The sequence below is a fragment of the Stigmatopora argus genome, chromosome 24, assembly GCF_051989625.1.
Source record: "Stigmatopora argus isolate UIUO_Sarg chromosome 24, RoL_Sarg_1.0, whole genome shotgun sequence".
NCBI lineage: Eukaryota > Metazoa > Chordata > Actinopteri > Syngnathiformes > Syngnathidae > Stigmatopora > Stigmatopora argus.
In genome coordinates, this window is record NC_135410.1 from 392501 (window position 1) to 400000 (window position 7500).

Here is a 7500-nt window from a genome sequence, read left to right on the forward strand (position 1 = left end):
ATAAAGCAAAAGAAGAGCAAGCGGCAACAAAGTCAACTCCTTTAACGAAGGGTTCTCCAAAGAGGACCCCTCACCCTCCACACCGGATCCAAATGTTGGGCCTGGTTAGTACCTGGACGGGAGACCGCTTGGGAATACCAGGTGCTGTAAGCATCTTGTCAAAACCATTTTCGACATTTCAGGGATGTTCATCTCCTTTTGACCTCCCAAATCATGAAAGACTTCCCTCCTCTGCACATCTCACAACATTTTATTGAAGCTCTCCTTCTGATAATCTTCATTCCCGTAGTTGTAGAAGTAATAAAGCAAAAGAAGAGCAAGCGGCAACAAAGTCGACTCCTATAACGAAGGGTTCTCCAAAGAGGACCCCTCACCCTCCACACCCGATCCAAATATCCAAATACACGATCCACATGCAAGACTATGGACCGTTCGGATTTCCAAAGGGGATTTGTTCAGCGGCAATGTTGCTCACGGCCATACTACCCTGAAAACGCCCGATCTCGTCTGATCTCGGAAGCTAAGCAGGGTTGGGCCTGGTTAGTACCTGGATGGGAGACTGCTTGGGAATACCAGGTGCTGTAAGCATCTTGTCAAAACCATTTTCGACATTTCATGGATGTTCATCTCCTTTTGACCTCCTAAATCATGAAAGACTTCCCTCCTCTGCACATCTCACAACATTTTATTGAAGCTCTCCTTCTGATAATCTTCATTCCCGTAGTTGTAGAAGTAATAAAGCAAAAGAAGAGCAAGCGGCAACAAAGTCGACTCCTATAACGAAGGGTTCTCCAAAGAGGACCCCTCACTCTCCACACCCGATCCAAATATCCAAATACACGATCCACATGCAAGACTATGGACCGTTCGGATTTCCAAAGGGGATTTGTTCAGCGACAAAGTTGCTCACGGCCATACTACCCAGAAAACTCCCGCTCTCGTCTGATCTCGGAAGCTAAGCAGGGTTGGGCCTGGTTAGTACCTGGATGGGAGACCGCTTGGGAATACCAGGTGCTGTAAGCATCTTGTCAAAACCATTTTCGACATTTCATGGATGTTCATCTCCTTTTGATCTCCTAAATCATGAAAGACTTCCCGCCTCTGCACATCTCACAACATTTTATTGAAGCTCTCCTTCTGATAATCTTCATTCCCGTAGTTGTAGAAGTAATAAAGCAAAAGAAGAGCAAGCGGCAACAAAGTCGACTCCTTTAACGAAGGGTTCTCCAAAGAGGACCCCTCACCCTCCACACCCGATCCAAATATCCAAATACACGATCCACATGCAAGACTATGGACCGTTCGGATTTCCAAAGGGGATTTGTTCAGCGACAATGTTGCTCACGGCCATACTACCCTGAAAACGCCCGATCTCGTCTGATCTCGGAAGCTAAGCAGGGTTGGGCCTGGTTAGTACCTGGATGGGAGACTGCTTGGAAATACCAGGTCCTGTAAGCATCTTGTCAAAACCATTTTCGACATTTCATGGATGTTCATCTCCTTTTGACCTCCTAAATCATGAAAGACTTCCCTCCTCTGCACATCTCACAACATTTTATTGAAGCTCTCCTTCTGATAATGTTCATTCCCATAGTTGTAGAAGTAATAAAGCAAAAGAAGAGCAAGCGGCAACAAAGTCGACTCCTTTAACGAAGGGTTCTCCAAAGAGGACCACTCTCCCTCCACACCGGATCCAAATATCCAAATACACGATCCACATGCAAGACTATGGACCGTTCGGATTTCCAAAGGGGATTTGTTCAGCAACAATGTTGCTCACGGCCATACTACCCTGAAAACGCCCGATCTCGTCTGATCTCGGAAGCTAAGCAGGGTTGGGCCTGGTTAGTACCTGGATGGGAGACCGCTTGGGAATACCAAGTGCTGTAAGCATCTTGTCAAAACCATTTTCGACATTTCATGGATGTTCATCTCCTTTTGACCTCCTAAATCATGAAAGACTTCCCTCCTCTGCACATCTCACAACATTTTATTGAAGCTCTCCTTCTGATAATGTTCATTCCCGTAGTTGTAGAAGTAATAAAGCAAAAGAAGAGCAAGCGGCAACAAAGTCGACTCCTTTAACGAAGGGTTCTCCAAAGAGGACCACTCACCCTCCACACCGGATCCAAATATCCAAATACACGATCCACATGCAAGACTATGGACCGTTCAGATTTCCAAAGGGGATTTGTTCAGCGACAATGTTGCTCACGGCCATACTACCCAGAAAACGCCCGCTCTCGTCTGATCTCAGAAGCTAAGCAGGGTTGGGCCTGCTTAGTTCCTGGATGGGAGACCGCTTGGGAATACCAGGTGCTGTAAGCATCTTGTCAAAACCATTTTCGACATTTCATGGATGTTCATCTCCTTTTGACCTCCTAAATCATGAAAGACTTCCCTCCTCTGCACATCTCACAACATTTTCTTGAAGCTCTCCTTCTGATAATCTTCATTCCCGTAGTTGTAGAAGTAATAAAGCAAAAGAAGAGCAAGCGGCAACAAAGTCGACTCCTTTAACGAAGGGTTCTCCAAAGAGGACCCCTCACCCTCCACACCCGATCCAAATATCCAAATACACGATCCACATTCAAGACTATGGACCGTTTGGATTTCCAAAGAGGATTTGTTCAGCGACAATGTTGCTCACGGCCATACTACCCTGAAAACGCCCGATCTCGTCTGATCTCGGAAGCTAAGCAGGGTTGGGCCTGGTTATTACCTGGAGGGGAGACCGCTTGGGAATACCAGGTTCTGTAAGCATCTTGTCAAAACCATTTTCGACATTTCATGGATGTTCATCTCCTTATGACCTAAAAAATCATGAAAGACTTCCCTCCTCTGCACATCTCACAACATTTTATTGAAGCTCTCCTTCTGATAATCTTCATTCCCGTAGTTGTAGAAGTAATAAAGCAAAAGAAGAGCAAGCGGCAACAAAGTCGACTCCTTTAACGAAGGGTTCTCCAAAGAGGACCCCTCACCCTCCACACCCGATCCAAATATCCAAATACACGATCCACATGCCAGACTATGGACCGTTCGGATTTCCAAAGGGGATTTGTTCAGCGACAATGTTGCTCACGGCCATACTACCCTGAAAACGCCCGATCTCGTCTGATCTCGGAAGCTAAGCAGGGTTGGGCCTGGTTAGTACCTGGATGGGAGACCGCTTGGGAATACCAGGTGCTGTAAGCAGCTTGTCAAAACCATTTTCGACATTTCATGGATGTTCATCTCCTTTTGACCTCCTAAATCATGAAAGACTTCCCTCCTCTGCACATCTCACAACATTTTATTGAAGCTCTCCTTCTGATAATCTTCATTCCCGTAGTTGTAGAAGTAATAAAGCAAAAGAAGAGCAAGCGGCAACAAAGTCGACTCCTTTAACGAAGGGTTCTCCAAAGAGGACCCCTCACCCTCCACACCCGATCCAAATATCCAAATACACGATCCACATGCAAGACTATGGACCGTTCGGATTTCCAAAGGGGATTTGTTCAGCGAAAATGTTGCTCACGGCCATACTACCCTGAAAACGCCCGATCTCGTCTGATCTCGGAAGCTAAGCAGGGTTGGGCCTGGTTAGTACCTGGATGGGAGACCGCTTGGGAATACCAGGTGCTGTAAGCATCTTGTCATAACCATTTTCGACATTTCATGGATGTTCATCTCCTTTTGACCTCCTAAATCATGAAAGACTTCCCTCCTCTGCACATCTCACAACATTTTATTGAAGCTCTCCTTCTGATAATCTTCATTCCCGTAGTTGTAGAAGTAATAAAGCAAAAGAAGAGCAAGCGGCAACAAAGTCGACTCCTTTAACAAAGGGTTCTCCAAAGAGGACCCCTCACCTTCCACACCCGATCCAAATATCCAAATACACGATCCACATGCAAGACTATGGACCGTTCGGATTTCCAAAGGGGATTTGTTCAGCGACAATGTTGCTCACGGCCATACTACCCTGAAAACGCCCGATCTCGTCTGATCTCGGAAGCTAAGCAGGGTTGGGCCTGGTTAGTACCTGGATGGGAGACCGCTTGGGAATACCAGGTGCTGTAAGCATCTTGTCAAAACCATTTTCGACATTTCATGGATGTTCATCTCCTTTTGACCTCCTAAATCATGAAAGACTTCCCTCCTCTGCACATCTCACAACATTTTATTGAAGCTCTCCTTCTGATAATCTTCATTCCCGTAGTTGTAGAAGTAATAAAGCAAAAGAAGAGCAAGCGGCAACAAAGTCGACTCCTTTAACGAAGGGTTCTCCAAAGAGGACCCCTCACCCTCCACACCCGATCCAAATATCCAAATACACGATCCACATGCAAGACTATGGACCGTTCGGATTTCCAAAGGGGATTTGTTCAGCAACAATGTTGCTCACGGCCATACTACCCTGAAAACGCCCGATCTCGTCTGATCTCGGAAGCTAAGCAGGTTTGGGCCTGGTTAGTACCTGGATGGGAGACCGCTTGGGAATACCAGGTGCTGTAAGCATCTTGTCAAAACCATTTTCGACATTTCATGGATGTTCATCTCCTTTTGACCTCCTAAATCATGAAAGACTTCCCTCCTCTGCACATCTCACAACATTTTATTGAAGCTCTCCTTCTGATAATCTTCATTCCCGTAGTTGTAGAAGTAATAAAGCAAAAGAAGAGCAAGCGGCAACAAAGTCGACTCCTTTAACGAAGGGTTCTCCAAAGAGGACCCCTCACCCTCCACACCCGATCCAAATATCCAAATACACGATCCACATGCAAGACTATGGACCGTTCAGATTTCCAAAGGGGATTTGTTCAGCGACAATGTTGCTCACGGCCATACTACCCAGAAAACGCCCGCTCTCGTCTGATCTCAGAAGCTAAGCAGGGTTGGGCCTGCTTAGTTCCTGGATGGGAGACCGCTTGGGAATACCAGGTGCTGTAAGCATCTTGTCAAAACCATTTTCGACATTTCATGGATGTTCATCTCCTTTTGACCTCCTAAATCATGAAAGACTTCCCTCCTCTGCACATCTCACAACATTTTCTTGAAGCTCTCCTTCTGATAATCTTCATTCCCGTAGTTGTAGAAGTAATAAAGCAAAAGAAGAGCAAGCGGCAACAAAGTCGACTCCTTTAACGAAGGGTTCTCCAAAGAGGACCCCTCACCCTCCACACCCGATCCAAATATCCAAATACACGATCCACATTCAAGACTATGGACCGTTTGGATTTCCAAAGGGGATTTGTTCAGCGACAATGTTGCTCACGGCCATACTACCCTGAAAACGCCCGATCTCGTCTGATCTCGGAAGCTAAGCAGGGTTGGGCCTGGTTATTACCTGGAGGGGAGACCGCTTGGGAATACCAGGTGCTGTAAGCATCTTGTCAAAACCATTTTCGACATTTCATGGATGTTCATCTCCTTATGACCTAAAAAATCATGAAAGACTTCCCTCCTCTGCACATCTCACAACATTTTATTGAAGCTCTCCTTCTGATAATCTTCATTCCCGTAGTTGTAGAAGTAATAAAGCAAAAGAAGAGCAAGCGGCAACAAAGTCGACTCCTTTAACGAAGGGTTCTCCAAAGAGGACCCCTCACCCTCCACACCCGATCCAAATATCCAAATACACGATCCACATTCAAGACTATGGACCGTTCGGATTTCCAAAGGGGATTTGTTCAGCGACAATGTTGCTCACGGACATACTACCCTGAAAACGCCCGATCTCGTCTGATCTCGGAAGCTAAGCAGGGTTGGGCCTGGTTAGTACCTGGATGGGAGACCGCTTGGGAATACCAGGTGCTGTAAGCAACTTGTCAAAACCATTTTCGACATTTGATGGATGTTCATCTCCTTTTGACCTCCTAAATCATGAAAGACTTCCCTCCTCTGCACATCTCACAACATTTTATTGAAGCTCTCCTTCTGATAATCTTCATTCCCGTAGTTGTAGAAGTAATAAAGCAAAAGAAGAGCAAGCGGCAACAAAGTCGACTCCTTTAACGAAGGGTTCTCCAAAGAGGACCCCTCACCCTCCACACCCGATCCAAATATCCAAATACACGATCCACATGCCAGACTATGGACCGTTCGGATTTCCAAAGGGGATTTGTTCAGCGACAATGTTGCTCACGGCCATACTACCCTGAAAACGCCCGATCTCGTCTGATCTCGGAAGCTAAGCAGGGTTGGGCCTGGTTAGTACCTGGATGGGAGACCGCTTGGGAATACCAGGTGCTGTAAGCAGCTTGTCAAAACCATTTTCGACATTTCATGGATGTTCATCTCCTTTTGACCTCCTAAATCATGAAAGACTTCCCTCCTCTGCACATCTCACAACATTTTATTGAAGCTCTCCTTCTGATAATCTTCATTCCCGTAGTTGTAGAAGTAATAAAGCAAAAGAAGAGCAAGCGGCAACAAAGTCGACTCCTTTAACGAAGGGTTCTCCAAAGAGGACCCCTCACCCTCCACACCCGATCCAAATATCCAAATACACGATCCACATGCAAGACTATGGACCGTTCGGATTTCCAAAGGGGATTTGTTCAGCGAAAATGTTGCTCACGGCCATACTACCCTGAAAACGCCCGATCTCGTCTGATCTCGGAAGCTAAGCAGGGTTGGGCCTGGTTAGTACCTGGATGGGAGACCGCTTGGGAATACCAGGTGCTGTAAGCATCTTGTCATAACCATTTTCGACATTTCATGGATGTTCATCTCCTTTTGACCTCCTAAATCATGAAAGACTTCCCTCCTCTGCACATCTCACAACATTTTATTGAAGCTCTCCTTCTGATAATCTTCATTCCCGTAGTTGTAGAAGTAATAAAGCAAAAGAAGAGCAAGCGGCAACAAAGTCGACTCCTTTAACGAAGGGTTCTCCAAAGAGGACCCCTCACCCTCCACACCCGATCCAAATATCCAAATACACGATCCACATGCAAGACTATGGACCGTTCGGATTTCCAAAGGGGATTTGTTCAGCGGCATTGTTGCTCACGGCCATACTACCCTGAAAACGCCCGATCTCGTCTGATCTCGGAAGCTAAGCAGGGTTGGGCCTGGTTAGTACCTGGATGGGAGACCGCTTGGGAATACCAGGTGCTGTAAGCATCTTGTCAAAACCATTTTCGACATTTCATGGATGTTCATCTCCTTTTGACCTCCTAAATCATGAAAGACTTCCCTCCTCTGCACATCTCACAACATTTTATTGAAGCTCTCCTTCTGATAATCTTCATTCCCGTAGTTGTAGAAGTAATAAAGCAAAAGAGGAGCAAGCGGCAACAAAGTCGACTCCTTTAACGAAGGGTTCTCCAAAGAGGACCCCTCACCCTCCACACCCGATCCAAATATCCAAATACAAGATCCACATGCAAGACTATGGACCGTTCGGATTTCCAAAGGGGATTTGTTCAGCGACAATGTTGCTCACGGCCATACTACCCTGAAAACGCCCGATCTCGTCTGATCTCGGAAGCTAAGTAGGTTTGGGCCTGG

The 7500-nt window shown here is 46.2% G+C and overlaps 15 non-coding genes and 2 pseudogenes across 15 annotated transcripts in view; all 17 read left to right on the forward strand.

Moving 5' to 3' along the window:
- The first annotated feature begins 469 nt into the window (after positions 1-469).
- Positions 470-588, forward strand: LOC144070031 (5S ribosomal RNA). The gene has a single exon (XR_013298977.1). It is a non-coding gene; the product is annotated as a 5S ribosomal RNA (ribosomal RNA).
- Positions 589-904: 316 nt separating this feature from the next.
- LOC144069530 (5S ribosomal RNA) lies at positions 905-1023 on the forward strand. The gene has a single exon (XR_013298587.1). It is a non-coding gene; the product is annotated as a 5S ribosomal RNA (ribosomal RNA).
- Positions 1024-1339: 316 nt separating this feature from the next.
- Positions 1340-1458, forward strand: LOC144069655 (5S ribosomal RNA). Its single transcript, XR_013298703.1, has one exon. It is a non-coding gene; the product is annotated as a 5S ribosomal RNA (ribosomal RNA).
- A 316-nt stretch (positions 1459-1774) lies between these two features.
- Positions 1775-1893, forward strand: LOC144070121 (5S ribosomal RNA). Its single transcript, XR_013299063.1, has one exon. It is a non-coding gene; the product is annotated as a 5S ribosomal RNA (ribosomal RNA).
- A 316-nt stretch (positions 1894-2209) lies between these two features.
- Positions 2210-2328, forward strand: LOC144069777 (5S ribosomal RNA; annotated as a pseudogene).
- A 316-nt stretch (positions 2329-2644) lies between these two features.
- Positions 2645-2763, forward strand: LOC144069684 (5S ribosomal RNA). The gene has a single exon (XR_013298731.1). It is a non-coding gene; the product is annotated as a 5S ribosomal RNA (ribosomal RNA).
- Positions 2764-3079: 316 nt separating this feature from the next.
- On the forward strand, positions 3080-3198 carry LOC144069866 (5S ribosomal RNA). The gene has a single exon (XR_013298818.1). It is a non-coding gene; the product is annotated as a 5S ribosomal RNA (ribosomal RNA).
- Positions 3199-3514: 316 nt separating this feature from the next.
- On the forward strand, positions 3515-3633 carry LOC144069867 (5S ribosomal RNA). Its single transcript, XR_013298819.1, has one exon. It is a non-coding gene; the product is annotated as a 5S ribosomal RNA (ribosomal RNA).
- A 316-nt stretch (positions 3634-3949) lies between these two features.
- LOC144069870 (5S ribosomal RNA) lies at positions 3950-4068 on the forward strand. The gene has a single exon (XR_013298821.1). It is a non-coding gene; the product is annotated as a 5S ribosomal RNA (ribosomal RNA).
- Positions 4069-4384: 316 nt separating this feature from the next.
- LOC144070156 (5S ribosomal RNA) lies at positions 4385-4503 on the forward strand. The gene has a single exon (XR_013299096.1). It is a non-coding gene; the product is annotated as a 5S ribosomal RNA (ribosomal RNA).
- Positions 4504-4819: 316 nt separating this feature from the next.
- On the forward strand, positions 4820-4938 carry LOC144069778 (5S ribosomal RNA; annotated as a pseudogene).
- Positions 4939-5254: 316 nt separating this feature from the next.
- On the forward strand, positions 5255-5373 carry LOC144069469 (5S ribosomal RNA). The gene has a single exon (XR_013298528.1). It is a non-coding gene; the product is annotated as a 5S ribosomal RNA (ribosomal RNA).
- Positions 5374-5689: 316 nt separating this feature from the next.
- On the forward strand, positions 5690-5808 carry LOC144070123 (5S ribosomal RNA). The gene has a single exon (XR_013299065.1). It is a non-coding gene; the product is annotated as a 5S ribosomal RNA (ribosomal RNA).
- Positions 5809-6124: 316 nt separating this feature from the next.
- On the forward strand, positions 6125-6243 carry LOC144069871 (5S ribosomal RNA). Its single transcript, XR_013298822.1, has one exon. It is a non-coding gene; the product is annotated as a 5S ribosomal RNA (ribosomal RNA).
- A 316-nt stretch (positions 6244-6559) lies between these two features.
- On the forward strand, positions 6560-6678 carry LOC144069872 (5S ribosomal RNA). The gene has a single exon (XR_013298823.1). It is a non-coding gene; the product is annotated as a 5S ribosomal RNA (ribosomal RNA).
- A 316-nt stretch (positions 6679-6994) lies between these two features.
- Positions 6995-7113, forward strand: LOC144069873 (5S ribosomal RNA). Its single transcript, XR_013298824.1, has one exon. It is a non-coding gene; the product is annotated as a 5S ribosomal RNA (ribosomal RNA).
- Positions 7114-7429: 316 nt separating this feature from the next.
- Positions 7430-7500, forward strand: part of LOC144069415 (5S ribosomal RNA) — a 119-nt gene continuing 48 nt past the window's right edge. The window contains exon 1 of the ribosomal RNA XR_013298474.1: positions 7430-7500. This exon is cut by the window's right edge and continues 48 nt beyond it. This is a non-coding gene — a ribosomal RNA (5S ribosomal RNA).